The sequence below is a fragment of the Python bivittatus genome, unplaced genomic scaffold (assembly GCF_059951505.1).
Source record: "Python bivittatus isolate LINGU-HERP-01145 unplaced genomic scaffold, Pbiv_v1 ctg000670_np1212, whole genome shotgun sequence".
NCBI lineage: Eukaryota > Metazoa > Chordata > Lepidosauria > Squamata > Pythonidae > Python > Python bivittatus.
In genome coordinates, this window is record NW_028277094.1 from 2,635,106 (window position 1) to 2,650,823 (window position 15,718).

The following is a 15,718-nucleotide window of genomic DNA, read 5'->3' on the forward strand; positions in this document are numbered from 1 at the left end:
CAACCCTAATTATAAAGACACACAACCTGAACTACACCAAACTGATCGTAGGAAGTTTAAATAAAATGATTGGATTATACATTCCCAATGCATTATGTAGAAGGCTATGCAGAAAAATATTATTGCACAAACAGTGAAATAATGAAAGCCCCAAGTCTATATTACTAGTTTAATCCAAAATGACTTCCCTTGCTTTTAGCTCCATGCCAGCTTTTATTGGCACAAGCTTATTACAGTAAAAACTCACCCACTGTTCAGTATAGTCTATATTTTATTTTTATTAAGGGCAAGGGGAAAAAAAGAACTCAAGTGTTTTTAAAAATGGGTGTCGATGGACTGAAGGTTAAGATTCTCCTTTCTGCATGGGAGCAAACCATTTCGCAATCATCCCCTTCCCAAGGTTTACGATTCCAAAACACAGAAAAAATATACAGCATCTTTGAGTCGCAGCTTAGAGACCAAAGAAAAGTGTTAATTTAAGATAAGAGGGCAATACTTTCACTTGAATCTGAAGCTCGCTTCCATGTGTCAGAGTGCCCACGAAGCAGAAGAGGTTCCCAACCCAAACATACCATCAACCTGGTGCAAACTTATGAACAAAGAGAATGGTTCTAACTGTTGGTGAAGTCTACCCCCAAGAAAATATCCTCCAAATATCTTTTGTTGATTCTAACGCACCTTTGCCGTTCCTACAGCATTGGCAGCTGAGACACCCTGACTTAAACTTGACAGATTTTCCTCTTCCCTTCTACCCCCAATTTCTGGCTGACTAATTCAGAAGTAGATTTGCTTTATTAAAAAGAGATTTTCTAGACCATTAACACTACCGCAGCATCGCTAATATAGCCATAAAATAGCAAATCAATGGGGAAACTCTGCGATTAACTTTGCTGTTAAAAATGAGTTCCAGCCATTACAACAGCTCAGAAGCCGATGGAGAAGCAGGCAGGTACATTTAATCCACTGGAGAAATTAAAAGAGATAAGATACAGTCGATCACTAACATGGCTGCCACGCTGAAGTTGCCTATCACAGTAACATAAATGCATCTATAGGACAGAATTGCCTAGTAAATGTATGGGATACTCCCTCTTATGTAATCTTAAGAGCGGCAAAGAAGTTATAAAATCACAGAGATTTTAGTAGGATGGACCTGGTAAATCTTCTTTCGTATCAGAATACAGTACTTGCTTTTAAACAGATCAAAGAGAAGAACTTCAAAATACAGTAACTAGAAGCTTGGGAATTTAGTACTCTGGGCCAAATGACCCAAATTTCTCCAGTAATGTCTAGATTACGGCAACTACTAGAAAGTTGAATAATTTTTCTAGGCCTTCTAGGCTGGGTTCCCAGTGGTGGGACACAGAGTTTCTCTGGTTTTCACAAGTATGTTGGGTGGATCCAACTATCATGGTTTGCAAACCATGGCTGGAACCCAGCTATTAGTGTTATTTTAAAATGTATTTCAAGCAAACCATAGCTTAGCATAGGGGTGGGCACCCTGCAGCTTTTGGTGGTTCTCAAGAGCCTCCTAAAAACAGATGGCCCAATTTCCTGCTATTTTTAAAATGAGAAGCCTAGAAAAGCAATTGTGTAAGCTTTAAAATAGGATATTATCAAAAAGCACATCTCCTTGTGCCCATAACTCAGTTCAATCTACAAGAATAATCTAGGCTCATCTACTCTGGGACTCTCAGCCTACCCAAAATGACTCGGTGTCCTTAATTACCCAAAGGGCGTCCAACCCAGCTTCCTACAGTTGCCTAGGTAGAGAACGTCACCCTAAGTAGCTGGCAGGAATTCAGGAAGCTACTGTCTCCAAACATTCAAAGGGCAACAGGCCAGGTTTCGTTGCAAAAGACTGCTACCCTCTCAGCTGAGCTGCTTTGCCTGAAAACACCCTTCCCAGGGGAAGAATCATCCGCCCAACTGGTTGACCCATTCATGGGACCAACAGGTTTTCCCATCACTCGTCTAGCTGTGTTGGGAAAGTGCTAAAAAGAGCAATCTAATGTCCTTGCGCAAAGGATGATACAGGACTGTTCTATCCACATGCCCATAATCATTCAGGGCAAAGACTGGGATTCACCCACCCCAAGCCAAGCCAAGCCATGGTGGGGTTGCCAGGCTTCAAGAGCTGCGTGGACTCAGTGACTGGTTTCAATGCTGGAGTTGTGACTCACCCTATGGTGGTTTATTCAATAAACCCTAAACCATGGCTTAGCACAAGGCCTGAACTGGCATGTGGGAGAAGAGGACATAAAAAGGATCACATCTCGCTCCCTAGAGCACTGTGTGCAACCTCTAATACCTCCAAAGATTACTGTCGAATGGTAATGCTGAATGCAACCAAAATTATCCCATGTAGGACTAGAGTCATTATGCTATTTGAACTAAATGGTCTATGTACATGAAAAGAATAAACATTCATTTCTATCCTAGCCTCACCCATGACTTTGGGGAGAGTTGGCAGGCCACCCCAAGGCCTTATGTGACTCTTTGAACACCCCAGGCCTCTGCAGAAGACATTCATCTTCAAGAAAGCGGAAACTGACTTTGCTTCGCCAATGGCCGAACCATGCATCAAAGAAGTCTCCCTTCAGCCTTGTCTCCCACCAGGCATCTGAAAGGGGTGGGAGCCATAAGAAAGGCTAGCACGGTTCAAACAGTCCCAAGAGCCTACGGCCACCTGTTGAAATCCCCCCCAACACACATAAGGAAAAGGCAACAGGCATAAAAAATACCTGCCAGGAATTTAAAGCTTCCGGACATCAGCACAGGGTAAGTTTTGCCCACGTCTGCCAGGCAGCAAAAAGGTGGTGCCCGAAGCCAAGAAGAAGCCTTCAAAAGAACTTTTGATGGCAGTAGATGCTTACAATGCCTGGTTTCTTTCCCCCAAGCTGGCAGACCTCTGTTTTCCCCCGCAGTCTGTGGACTCTCCACGTTCCAAGCCTACGCTTTCATGCTTTGCATACAAAGATGCAGCCGTTTCCCAAACAGCCCGTGCTGGAAAGCACAGCCTTTCACCTCCCCTACTGGGTTTTCTGCTCGTTAATCAACGCAGCTTAATGGAGCTGTTCGCTCAAACAGAATGAAACTGGTACCCTCATTATGGAGAAGTATGCCAGGGAAGCAAAACAATTTTAACAACAAAAATACCAACTCAGGAGGCAGCCAAGTTTACCAATCGAGGAAGTCCCTGTGGACCTTCCCGCCAGGTTTTTTTTGGGGGGGGGGCATTTAGAAGAGGTGAAGAACATGGATTTCAGTGCCTGCTGGGGTTAGAAAACAGAATGGAAAAGCAAGGCTTTCTCAACCAGAGAAAAGCTCCTGAACTGGGAAGGCATTCTTGGCTAGACCAGGGCTGAATCGAGCAAAATCCAGCTAGATTTGGGGGAAGCACAGCAGCTCAGGGGTGGTGAACACATTCTGCACCCAGAAAGCTCCAGGTTCCATCTCTGTCCTTTCTAGGTGAAAAAATTAACCAGCCCTTGATGAAAAAGGCTTTTGCTATACAAAGACAGAGAGAGAGATTGAGACCTGAAGGCACCTGCAGTCAAATTTAGAAACATGTCACTTACATGCACGTCTGGGTTCCACAAAAAGTCGTACACTCTTTCCTTAGCGGGGGGGGGGGGCTGGAGAGAAGAGGAACTAAAAAACATGGGCAAATAAACGTTCTTGCTTAAGCACTGAAAGCACCATGGAGTCCCAGGCCAAACAAGGACATGCCTCCAGTATATACCCAGCCATAAGGAGTCCATGCACTCAGAACCAAAGCATGCCACAGAATTACTGGATGCTAGTAAAACCACAATTGTAGGTAACTCAAGCAAGCAAGTCCAGCTATATCCCACGGAGGAAAAAAGAATCCTTTAGAAGATTTGCCCTTAGAAGAGCAAATAAAGGCAACTACCAATGAAAGTCATGTTACTTCTTTTCAGCCTTCCATTTTTTTACTCTTCCAAAGAACTCAGGCAGTGTACGTAAAGGTAAGTATGCTGCCAAACTATTATTTGTGCTGGCAAGATTCCCCACTTTTTCCCTTAAGCAAGAGAACAGGAAGAAACTCATCCACCTCCAATTGACTGGGCTACGCTTCTCTCGCTGTTTCTGGGACTTTTTGAACTCAGCAAGACGTGAACTTCTCTCCACGGTGCAGAAGGACCGCAGATCCGCCGCAGATCCCAGGAAGCAACAAGGCAGGTTTTCTGGATATCTCCAAAAGACACAGCTGTTATGCTTTCTATACCACTGCCCAACATATGGAGTTTTTTTAAAGAGTCCCCCCCCCCCCCCCCGCAATCATTCCCTGCCTTGAGGAGTTTACAATCTCAAATTCAGTGGGAGGGAAGAAAACTAGGGAAAATGACAGAGGTCAACAGGAAAACCATGTTCGGTTTTGCAAGCCAAGATACAACATTGCACCAGAAGTAGACCATGGTGGCGATGGAAAGATTTGGAGGAGGAATGAGACTTTATCCTTACAACCTGGAGTTAGGGAGAAGGTCTTCTTGCAGCCGAGACCCTGCCCTCATTTGGGAAGATCCATTCCTAGCACCAGTTCTAACTGGTTTGCTAGAACAAGGAGCCGTCTGGTCAGTTGACTTTATTCTCCCATCCCTGGAGGGTTGAGCAAGGATTTAATCCTCGAAGTCCCTAATTTGTCTGTTAAATTAGGATAGATGCTCCAAGAACAGTACATTCCCACTGCAACCAGTTGAAAGGGGAGCAGGATTGTAGCCAGCTGAAAGGGGAGCAGGACACTTTTGATTGTCCTAAGCAAAATGCTTGCCCTGAAATTCAAAGGGACCTTTAAAAGGGAGAGGAGGGCCATGCAGCCTTTCTAACTGCTGCAGTTCCCAGCCACCCCAAACCAATAAGAGCAGGCGTGCCTATTGCAAGATGTTGCATTCCAATATTTCCAATTCCATCTCAAAGTGGATCGAGTGACCGTGCTGTTTTGGCTGGCTCTTAGGAAAATCATTCTGGAACGCAACCTTTGAACAAGGTCTGGTTGGAGAGAAGCTAAGGCAGGCACAGGCCTGGCTGACACATAAGGCTAAGCCATAATGTGAGGCTCTTGGTTTGTGTTTGGCCTCGCACGATGCCTGGACCCAGCAACTGTGATCAGTAATTGCTTATGGCTTAGCCATATGTAGTTTTAAAAAATCTGAGCATAGTGCCAACACTGAACAGCAAGAAAGAAGGGGGGAACACACAGACAGAGAGAGAGAGAGAGAATGGGATTAAAAAGCTAGTGATGAGCTACTAACATTGGAATGGATGGGCACACAGATTTATCTTTCACTGTGAATTTGAAATCTAAGCATTTACTGGATGCTAAAAAGCAAAGATGTCAGGGTCATTCTGAAAGATAGATACCAATATCCAGGGGAACATCTTGATCTCTTTCCCAAGACTTTATTTGAAAGCTTAGTCATCTGCAGAAAATGAAAGCTTCTGCGTGCTCATATTTACCCCAAAAGAAGATGGGCCCAAATTTAAGGCCATTCCTTCCTCCTCCAAGGAAGATTAGTCAGGAAAAAAAACCAAACTCATCGGCCTCTATGACTACATTATGAATTAAACTAAAGACAACCTTCTCATGTTCAAGATAAATTATCGGGGGGAGGAGAGGAAAGTAACCCTCCTTTCAGACAGACGCAACTATCAAAAGCATTGTTTTCTCCTGAAAAATTCAGCTCCTCTAAACCACAGTGCAAAGGGAGTCATCGGGAAATCTTGCCGGAGGCTTGTCAATATTACTCGCACTCCCTCACCTGGAATAATTCAAATCTTCCCCCTCAATCCCCCCCTTCAAAGCAATCCAAGAGCTCCCCCAGGAAAACTGGAAACCCCCCCCCCACTTTTTTGCCAAATCGTCTGTCCTTGAACTGGGCATGCCAGTGCCGAGCTAAAAGAGGCAAGCCGTCTGTCATCCCCGCCCTCTAAATAACAAGCTGCTGGTCAGCCACCACAATGCCCAAATACGCACGTCCATCCCGAGACACAGGCATACAAGAACACAGACACACCAGACTCTCAGCAGTCACCTACCCCACTGAACCACCAGTAGGAGTGTAAGGATGGAGAATACGGTATACTGTTTCAAGCCCCTGAAACAACCGTCAAGAACAGCTTTTTAAATAATAATAATAATAATAATAATAATAATAATAATAATAATAAACCAACCCACATTTGCAACACACCTCTTGCCCTGAATGCTAAGTGTCTCTCTGTCTCTCCACAAGGTACCTTCTGCAACGGACCCCAAGGATCATCTTTGCCACTCGAGGTTCCCGCACACAATGATTCCTTTCTCAGTTGCCCTTGAACACCTAGGAAACCAGGCAGGAGTGCAAGCTACCCTCCCCCCTTTTGCATCCCATTCCCTGTGGTTTCAGTATCCAAACCAGAGGTGTTAAAAGCATTTTACTCTTAAAATAAAGAGTCCAGAAATCTCTGCCTGAACTGCCTCGTTGCCCTGTTTGCAGCTGAACAGCCCTTTTAAAGTCTATTGGCAGAAATGCCCAAGAGCCAAGTGTAAGGCAGTTGAAACAGCCTCTGTTGCACCACCCTAGCATAGAAGGATGGGCTCCTAGCAGCCTTTGGGCATCAGCTGGCCTTCAGGCCCCAAGATAACGGCCTGCTTTTTCACTAGGCCAGGGGGCAAAAGTAGGGGGTTAGGGTTAGGGTTAGGGTTAGGGTTAGGGCCCCACAATCCAAATCTCTCACTCGGCTTCTCAGCTGAAATTATCCAGAAGCCAGCCATGCCCGAGCTGCAAGCAGTGTTAGAAATACCTAGCAGGGAACAGAAAAGCAGCGCGTAAAGTGAGTAAATATTTTGTTTCAAGCCTGATACACAGGGAGGGGGTTGTAGCTCTCCACTTAACCCCAGAAAGTTCTCCAGTTTTGCAAGTGTTCTTAACCCCCCCAGGATGGAATTAGCACTAGCAACAAGCATCACAGCTAAATCTTCTTGGCAAGACCAGGCCAGTCCCATAAATGGATTAAATCTCAAATTGCCCACAGCAGCCGCACACGTCCACTGCAATTCCCATCATCATGAGCTCTACTTTTGTTTGCAAACTTCCCGGCAGATCCCCCCTCTCCTGAAAGAGCCCCCCTTTGTGGGTGGCCCTCCAGTTCCCTCCCTGGTCTCCAGGAGAGAAGAAAGCACCCCAAGGCCAAAGCATCTTGCTGACCAACTGGGCATTTGCCAAGGAAAGGGAGCAGGCATCAGAGCAGCAATTCCAGCTGGCAAGGGGATGGCGGCTGCAATTCCAGGGCCTGCTTGAGAAGGAAGAAAGACAGGCCACATGTTGCTGGCAGCAGGCTGGCATCTCGCCCTCTCTGGAGAGAAGGCAGCCCAGCGGCAGCCGTGCTAAGCAGGTGACTTGCAATTAAACAAACCACGGCTCTCTCGAACCGGGAGGATGAAAGCATTATCTGCACACTAGGCACTTCTGTCTTTCCTCACTCAGCCGACTGTTCAGGCTGACAGTCACACCTGGAGAAAGAACTTGTCTCGACTGGCATTTTCCCCGGGCTCTGCACTTCCCTCCTGCTCGGCTCCGGCTGGCAGCGAATGGGATCCTTCAGCCAGCGGGGCACCGACTCCGCTGCCCGGTGAGCGTCGGGAGGGAGCCGGGGGAGAGCAAGCCAGGGCGCCTCCCGCAGCGGAGCGACCGGCCAGGCGATGGGCAAAAGGGGCGCGCAGCAAGCTCGGCGGGTGAGCGGCGGACACGTGTCTCGGCGCCCCTGCCGCCTCTCAGTCCGGCCACCGGGCTCCGGGCTCCCACACAGAGGCCGCTATCCAGCTGAACTTTCGCGCAGCAAACGCGACTTGCCCACGAAGTGAGGCGCAGAGCCGGACGGAAAGGGGGCAGATGCGCCTGCGGGGGGGGGCGCCCGTTTTGCATTCTGCTCCCCGGCACTCCCCCCCCTCCGCCCCCACTCGAGTTGCGCACCTTCCGGAAAGCGCCGGGGGAAAGGGCCAAGCGCCGGGCATGTGACCCTCCTGCTCTCGCCCCCGCCCCCGGTCACCGCGTGCCTTTCTTTCCGCAGCTCTGCCCTTAACCCTTCGCTTCCCGCCCTTCGCCCAGCCGGAGGGAGCCGAGCCCCCGCCTGCAGCAAAGCCACCCCGCTGCCGCCGCCGCCGGCTCTCGCTCTGCCCCGGCTCAGGCGGAAGACTCGACCCCCTCCTGCTTCCCCGGAGCCGACTGGGGCGCAAAGGCCACCTCCGGCGCCCCCCGGCCGGGTCCCTTCCCCGGGGCGGTGGCCGCAGCCCCCGGCTCTCCCGCGACCTCTTTCCTCCGACTCACCAGCCGGAGCGAGGAGCCTCCGCGCCGCCACCGCCGGCCCCAGCGCCGCCGCCCGGCTGTCATCTTGTTCGGAGGCGCGAAGAGGAGGAGCCGGCGCCGGTCGCGGCGGAGAAGGCGAACGCGGCGGAGCTGTCGGCCGGTCGGGAGGGTGGGTGGAGAGAGACGGAGGAGGAGGAGGAGGAGGGAGGAAAGAGGCGCGGCCGGCCCGGGCGAGGGGAGGGGAAAGGCAGGAAGGACGCGGAGCCGGAGCAGGAGCTGGAGCCGCGCCTCCTCCCCACCCGCCCGCCTCTCGGCCGGCGAGCCTTCCGGGCGGAGAGGGCGCGAGGCGGAGCGCCCGCTCGGTGCCCAAGCGCGCGATCCGCCGGGCGCACGGGTGGTGCCACCAGAGGGCGTCGCGGGGCGGGGCAGGGCAGGGCAGGAGGGCACAGACGAGCCCCCGCGCTCGGCCGGGGGCCGGGGGAGAAAGAGACCGGGGACCCGAAATCCGCTCTGAGGCGCGGGAGTGATGCTCGGCGGCTCTCTAGAGGCGGGAGCGGTTCTGCCCTAAGTTACACAGAGGGGCCGCGGTGAGTCAGAGGCGGCGGCGCGGATCCTGCAAGGACTTTCCCGGCCGTTGGATGCAGCCGCTCGGACACTTTCACGCGCTTTCTCCCCCGGGCCGCCGCCGCCGTTTTGCCCCCGCCTCCAGGAGCCCGGCAGACAGGAGGGCGCGGGCAGAGGCTGACCGACGCCCGCTGGCCGGTCTGGGTGGCCCGGCTAGAACTGCTCGCTCGAATGCAGAATATCGATCCGCGGGCCGTTTCCAACGCTTCATTCAAGGGGGAGAGCCTTGCTGGGAGCGGATGGAAATTTCCTCCAGCTTTTCTCTCTTTGCGACTGTAAATAGCACAACGATCCGTGGGGTTAGGGTCGTTGGCTCGGCCCTTCTCCGCTGACCTTGGGGAAAGGTCATTCCAACCAGCCTTCTCGTCAGGATGGAAGGGCCCTCTGCAAAAGCCGGGCTAGCAGATGCAAAAAAGAGGCTGACAGCTGTTTTCAGCTTATCTGCCAGTTGCTCCCTCTCCCTGCATCTTAAAGGCTGTAAAGTCTCATTTAAATGAAGCTCCACTCCTAATCACTCCATGGACATATCGGTGTCATGTTCTTGGTAGCAGTACAGAAGTGCTTCTTCCTGGAAGCTTGTCTGACTACTCAGCGTAGTTTACAATCCAGAGATTTCCTTGTGGTCTCCCATCTCAGAGGCATCCCTCTTGATCCCACTTTGCTTCCAAGCCCAAGCAAGATAACCCAGATGCTGCCACCTACTGAATACTGTGGGGTGTGGCTGTCTATACACTTCCCCCCTGCCTCCTGCTGGAGTCCAACCCTCTGCATGAAAACCCCATCGTTCCCAGCCAACTGAAAGAAAGTTTCTCTAGGAGCACCCTGGATTCCCAGAGCTTCTACTGCAGTGTTGTCCAAACTTGGCCACTTTAAGGTGAGCGGACTTCAACTCCCAGAATTCCCCAGCCATCCATGCTGGCTGGGGAATTCTGGGAGTTGAAGTCCACTCACCTTAAAGTGGCCAAGTTTGGACAACACCGTTCTACTGCTTCTGATACTGATGCTGCTGGCTGTCGTTCCTGGCAGCGCCACTTCTTCAGTTTTTAGTTCGGGGGTAGACCATGTAGCTTGGCCCATCTCTTGCAGAGGCAGTTCCTTTGGTCCCTGCCAAGTTTCTGCTCTCCCCCCAGCTTTTTTTTTTTTTTTTAATGGAGGGGCTGCAGCTTTTTGCTTGAAAGAGGTGGACACCTGCCTGGGAAAGCAAAAGGTAAAGATAAAATGAGAAGGGAGAGAGCATCTTGGAGGAGCAGAAAGGACTGATCAGTTGCATCCTCCTTCTGGTCTGTGGAGTTGGATATTGGTCTTATTGTCACCCCCAGCGTGGCCTCAAAAGAACAAGGGGCCCCCTTGGTGCCGAAGATTCATGGAGGTTGGGGTCCCCGGGAACAATAACCACAGCCTCTCCATTGGAAATTAATTAACCAAGTATCTAAAAAGGAACATAAACTTGAGCTGCATTGTTATTAAAACTGCTCGCTTTTCAAGTCATAGTGAACATCTCTTGCCAATTTCAGTCGTGGAGCCTCAATGCCATAAATTACAAACCGATGGGAGAAAAAAAAATACCACCTTAATTATAAAACCATCATTAGCAGTGAACGTATCTGGTTAATTATGATAGACTACATAAATGGCATGAGAATGCACCGTAGACGGCTTATAGAAAATCTTCCTTCTGCTCTTCTCCGTTAATTTTTTTTTAAGAAAAAAGAATGAATTTTTTGTCAAAGCAAAAACTAAAATGAGCCGGACATTCCAAACAACTCTGCCGTGGAAAAGGAGGTACAGTATTCCGCACCCCAGAACAGGCTTCCAGAGTAGAGAAAGAGAGGCTGTGGACAGATGTATTCACATCATCGCCTAGCAAAGGGCCGACTTTTCTTTCTAATGGGCAGTTAAAGACTTTAGATGCATTTGAACAGTGTTGTCCAAACTTGGCCACTTTAAGATGAGTGGACTTCAACTCCCAGAATTCCCCAGCCAGCCATGCTGGCTGGGGAATTCTGGGAGTTGAAGTCCACTCATCTTAAAGTGGCCAAGTTTGGACAACACTGCATTTGGAGCACCAAAGGCACAGGTACCCATTGAAGGAGATGAGAGGGAATATATAAACACCACGAAGTATGTTTCTAAAGGAGAAATATTTCATATCCCGAGTGGATATTACAGGTTCTAATCATCCTAGGGAAAGAGATCGCGGGATCCCTTCAAACCAGCATTTGCAGACCAGCCTTTCAAAGGCATTGAGTGCAGTCCTGTAGCTCTGATGGCAGGGATTTGGGGAGTGAGAGTCCACAGTATCGGGAGGTTACCAGCCTTAAGAATCATAGAATCCTAGGGTTGGAAGGCACCTTGGAGGTCTGCTAGTCCAACCCTCTGCCCAAGGCAGGAGCCCTCCTACCATCTCAAATGGTTGTCCAATCTTTTCTTGAAAGCCTCCAGTAATGGAGCACCCACAAGAAGGCTGCCTCAGAGTCCATAGCACAGTAGCCCCCTTGCCTCCTTGTGACTCCAGCCAGGTCCCCTGCCCAAACCATGTCTCTCATCCCTAACAAATTTCTACAGTGATAATATCATCAATATCCTTCATACAAGGGCAGGGATGGATCTCTTCCCATCCTACAGAAAGCACGCTGGCCCTCCAAAACACCAGCTCAGCTCCTGGTGGCCATGTGGCCATGAGCAGGCAATTCTCTTAGCCCCAGTAGAGAGAGGCTGACATTGTTGCCTTCTGGATTTTGATTTTGAGGGGGTGGGGACTTTACAGACTTGTTTACAGCCCTGGGATTTCATAGTGGTATCCCATCCAAGGATAACCGAGTCTGACCTGGCTGAGCTTCTTGTGATGAGCCAAGGTTGGCCAGCTGCTCTCATTCAGGCTGGTGGGAGGCCCTCTGCCGAATGTCACGGTGGTTCTGCAAAGAATTGGGTCAAGCAAGGAGAGGAGAAAAGGTGACATCTTTGCCAAAGAGAAAAGTTTTGTTCTGAACCCTCCATTGGGGGAAAGTCACCTCCCCGTGCTTTTCCAGGGGAATTACACATTTTTGTTTGTATCTTCCTTCTACTGGGAGAAGGCTATTAATTTGAACCTGCTGTGATTGAAATATCCTTTACTCCCCCCCCCCCAAAGATTAGTGATGATTCTCAAGGCAGCCCTTAGCACTTCCCTACCTGTGCCAAGCGCTGACTCTGAAAATGAGCTTCATGAAGGCTTTTATTATTCACCGATGCTGCATCGGTGGAAACATATGCGTTGAAATTCAATTTCATTGCAATAAGCCTCTCAGAAATAGGATGAGATTATATTTTCACGTCCACAAGCAAGGAAGTATGTAGGGTGCAGTTAAATCCATTGAAGTTAGTGGATAAATTTGGGTCATCAATATGATTGCTGTTTCAAATGTATGTTTATTTAAAGAAATCAAGAATTCAAAACTAAGAAAAAGGGGGAGGAACAGAAAAGCTGGAATCACAGACCTTTCGTTGCTGACCAAGATAAGAAATGTTTCCCCAACACGGTGCATTAAGGGCTGGTTTTGCTTTGGATGAAGACTCAGTCCTGGTTCACATAAAGTGCTAAATCATAAGGTGGTTCAGGTCAAAGCATTTTGTATTTCATGACTTACGGCTTAGCAGGATGTGTAGACCCAGTCGTAGGTACCGAATCACTTGCTTAATTTTGGCTTAGTGTGTTGTGTGAACCCAGCTATTGTGGCCTGCTTGATAAACCATCATCAAAGCAAGCCATGGTTTAGTGTGATGTTTGAATCCCGCCTTAGTCCTGTGGCTCACCATTTGCTAAATCACAACTTGGTTTGCTTGGGTTGAGCTAGTGCTGCTGAGGAGTCTAGCTCTTGTGGCTTGGCCATTCCACAAACCCTGGTTTTGTGCGATAGGCAGATTAGATCTCGGTGGTCTTGTAAGGCTGCCTTACTTCAAAAGAGACATGTATAACTCCAGACAAGCCTTTGTACAGTGCAAGGGACCAGCCAGGCCCCCCACCCAGGACAGGCAGAGACTTTGTACTGATTTGTCCCAGGTATTTCATAAATTGACCTGTTTTGTTTTAATAAGCCTGACTGAGCATCAGGCACGTGTGAATCAGCCATTGCCTTCCACTGACCTTCTGTTCCCCAGGGCAGCTGCTCCTTAAATTCAGAAAGTCCTGAGAAAAGAGGGGACATCCACCGTATTGATATGGTGACACTTGGGAGTATTCCTTCAAATGAACCGGAGGAGAGCGGTGTGCTCTTCCTTTTCCCCCTGCGAGGAAGCCCGTGATCATTCGCCTGGCTTGGCATCACTTTTTCACCGCACGTTTTAATGATCTTCTAAATAATTGAACACCTTTCCATAATATATTTAAATATTTTAAATAGCTTGACATGCAAATTGTAGATTGCAAATGGGCAAAGGAGAAATCTGTTTTTAAAGAGCACTTTTAAAATGCAATAGGCATACGGAACGTTTCCCTTGTAGGCTGGTCCAAACTGCAGGGATCCCCTTCTCCTCAATCCCATTTTAATTTAGCCCGTGCACATCTTCAAGTTTTGGATCCCTACAGACACACCTGTGCCCTCCAGATTGCTGGACTACAGTATCAAGAGCTATGCTGATTGGGGAAAATGGGAGTTGAAGTCCGGGGCAGCTCGAGGTCATCAGATTAGAGTAAGCTGGTTCAGTAAATTTATTTTTAGAAGCCTGTAAATTGCTAGCAGGTTTACCACTGTGGAAACAACTGTTCTAGTTATGAATACCCCAATTAGGATGTTTAAATATGTATGCGACTATATTCACCTCCTTGTTTTAACTGTGTTTTAGAAATATCTGTATACGGCAGTAGAAAGCCATTACGGTTTTTCAGTTTATTGAATTAATTTCTACGAGGCGACAAACAATTTGGCTGCTTGTTGAGACAGCTGAGAATACGGGTAAGCAAAGATTTGGTGGCCAGCAACTATATTTGAATCTTTGGAGCTGCCAAGTGGGTGGGGGGGATAATTGGAAAGGGCTTCTTGTGCTTTTTAGTTGCGCTGGAGCAAATTCTAGCCTTTTCACTGCCCTGTTTCATCTTTTCCCCACTCAAAATAGGAGGAAACTCTGTTTTTAGCACATGTGGTCCAAGGAGGCACAAAAAGAGAACTTGGAACCACAGGATGTCAGAAAGTCAGAAAGAAAGTAGTTACACTTGCAATTTTCCAGAAAAGCATCTTTCATTTGAAGCACTGTCTTTCCTCCCAGCCACCTCCCAGCACCCCCAGATATGTCAGATCACATATTCCTAGCCAGTAAGACCACCCCCTCAAAAGTCCTAGGCAAGACCTGCACTCCAAAATCTATTAAGTATATTTAAAAAGTACATCAAAAATACATTAAAAATTAAAATTGGAGAACCACTCGGGGGTTTTGGAGACACCCCCCCCCCGAGCTTTTGTGGAGTCTGCAATGGGGCAGTGGAATTTGAGGGGGCTTTCACAGAGCAAATGGTGCTCTAGGAATTGCTCTATCAGCTAGGTACTTGGAGGGCACTCTAGAGCCCAAATCCCTCTCTGAATGCCCCTAAAAGACTTGGTCTCCTCAGCACGGCTCCTATTCTCCTTTGGGGTTCAATCAGCACCCCCTCTCCAAGCAGGAAAGAGAGAGAAAGGACGCAGCCCAAGAAGTTTCAGCTTTTACCGCAGCTGAAAGAGAACCAACAGGATTGTGGCCAGAAGGCTCCAAGGATAGGCAATGTGTACTTTTATGGGTCCAGAAACCCTGAGTTGCAGGCCCTGCAACCTCTGATGTTTTTCTTCTCTTTTCTGCAGACTTCATGTAACGTAATGCTATAAGAGCCAGGTTGGTCTAGAGGTAAGGTGCTGGACTAGGAATGGGGAAACCTGAGTTCTAATCCTGCCTTAGGCACAGAAGCCAACTGGGTGACCTCAGGCTAGTCTGTGTTTTTCAACCGTGGCAACTTTAAGATGGGTGGACTTCAACTCCCAGAATTCCCCAGCCAGCATGGGAGTTGAAGTTGAATTCTGGGAGTTGAAGCCCACCCATCTTAATGTTGCTAAGGTTGAAAAAAACTGGGCTAGTCCCTCTCTCTCAGCCTAGGAAAAAGAAGTGAGGTCAAACCACTTCTGAAAATTGTGCCTAGAAAACTGCAAGGAGTTGTCCATCGGTTTCCAAGAGTCAAGACTGACTGGAAGGCCAAAAAACGCAAGGCTGCTAATATTGGGGAATGGGGATCGGGGCTGATGGATGACTGTTAGCATGGAGGGAAGCCATTTCCTCCCTGTGTGCGGGTGTGTGTGTGTGTGCGTGTTGCATCTAGAAGAGGATTAAATATCACCGGTCATTGTATAGCTAGACATGTGGATTCTATGTTGATAAAAGCCCTTCTTTTCACCGACACAAACGGCTGCATTGTATATTCTCTCGTTTCCATAATGTATACAAAGTCAACTTCGCTTATGGTCGTGAACTCTATTACTGTATTCCAGAGTCTGAAGTAAACAAACAGCTTTGCTCCCACCGGCCCCCTGCTTCCTATAAACGCATTTTCTAAGCTATTTCGGTTGCTTTGTATCTTTCTGCATCTAGGGCTAAGAAGAGACTCCCAAGCTTCACAATCCAATTTCAGAAACAGTTGGGGAATTTAATATCACACCTGCCACGGCAGCCCCGTGGGCCAGCTTCCTTGCAGGACTTGACAGCTGCACTCCTCCCAACTGTGCCTGCTAATGCATTGGCAAGTTTAAAACAGGTGGACGAAAACGCCCAGGATCTAAACAGTACAGCCC

The 15,718-nt window shown here is 48.7% G+C and overlaps 1 protein-coding gene across 2 annotated transcripts in view; it reads right to left on the reverse strand.

Annotated features, from left to right (window-relative positions):
- The window catches only part of MID2 (midline 2), a 140,054-nt gene extending 131,565 nt beyond the window's left edge, over positions 1-8,489 (reverse strand). Inside the window, exon 1 of one of the 2 annotated variants that reach the window (XM_088151561.1) lies at positions 8,331-8,489. The gene's annotated coding sequence lies outside the window, so the exon portion shown is untranslated. Of the gene's footprint in view, positions 1-7,516; positions 7,984-8,330 lie in introns of those variants that run through there. The other variant, XM_007422648.3, reaches the window with a different exon arrangement.
- Positions 8,490-15,718: the final 7,229 nt, after the last annotated feature.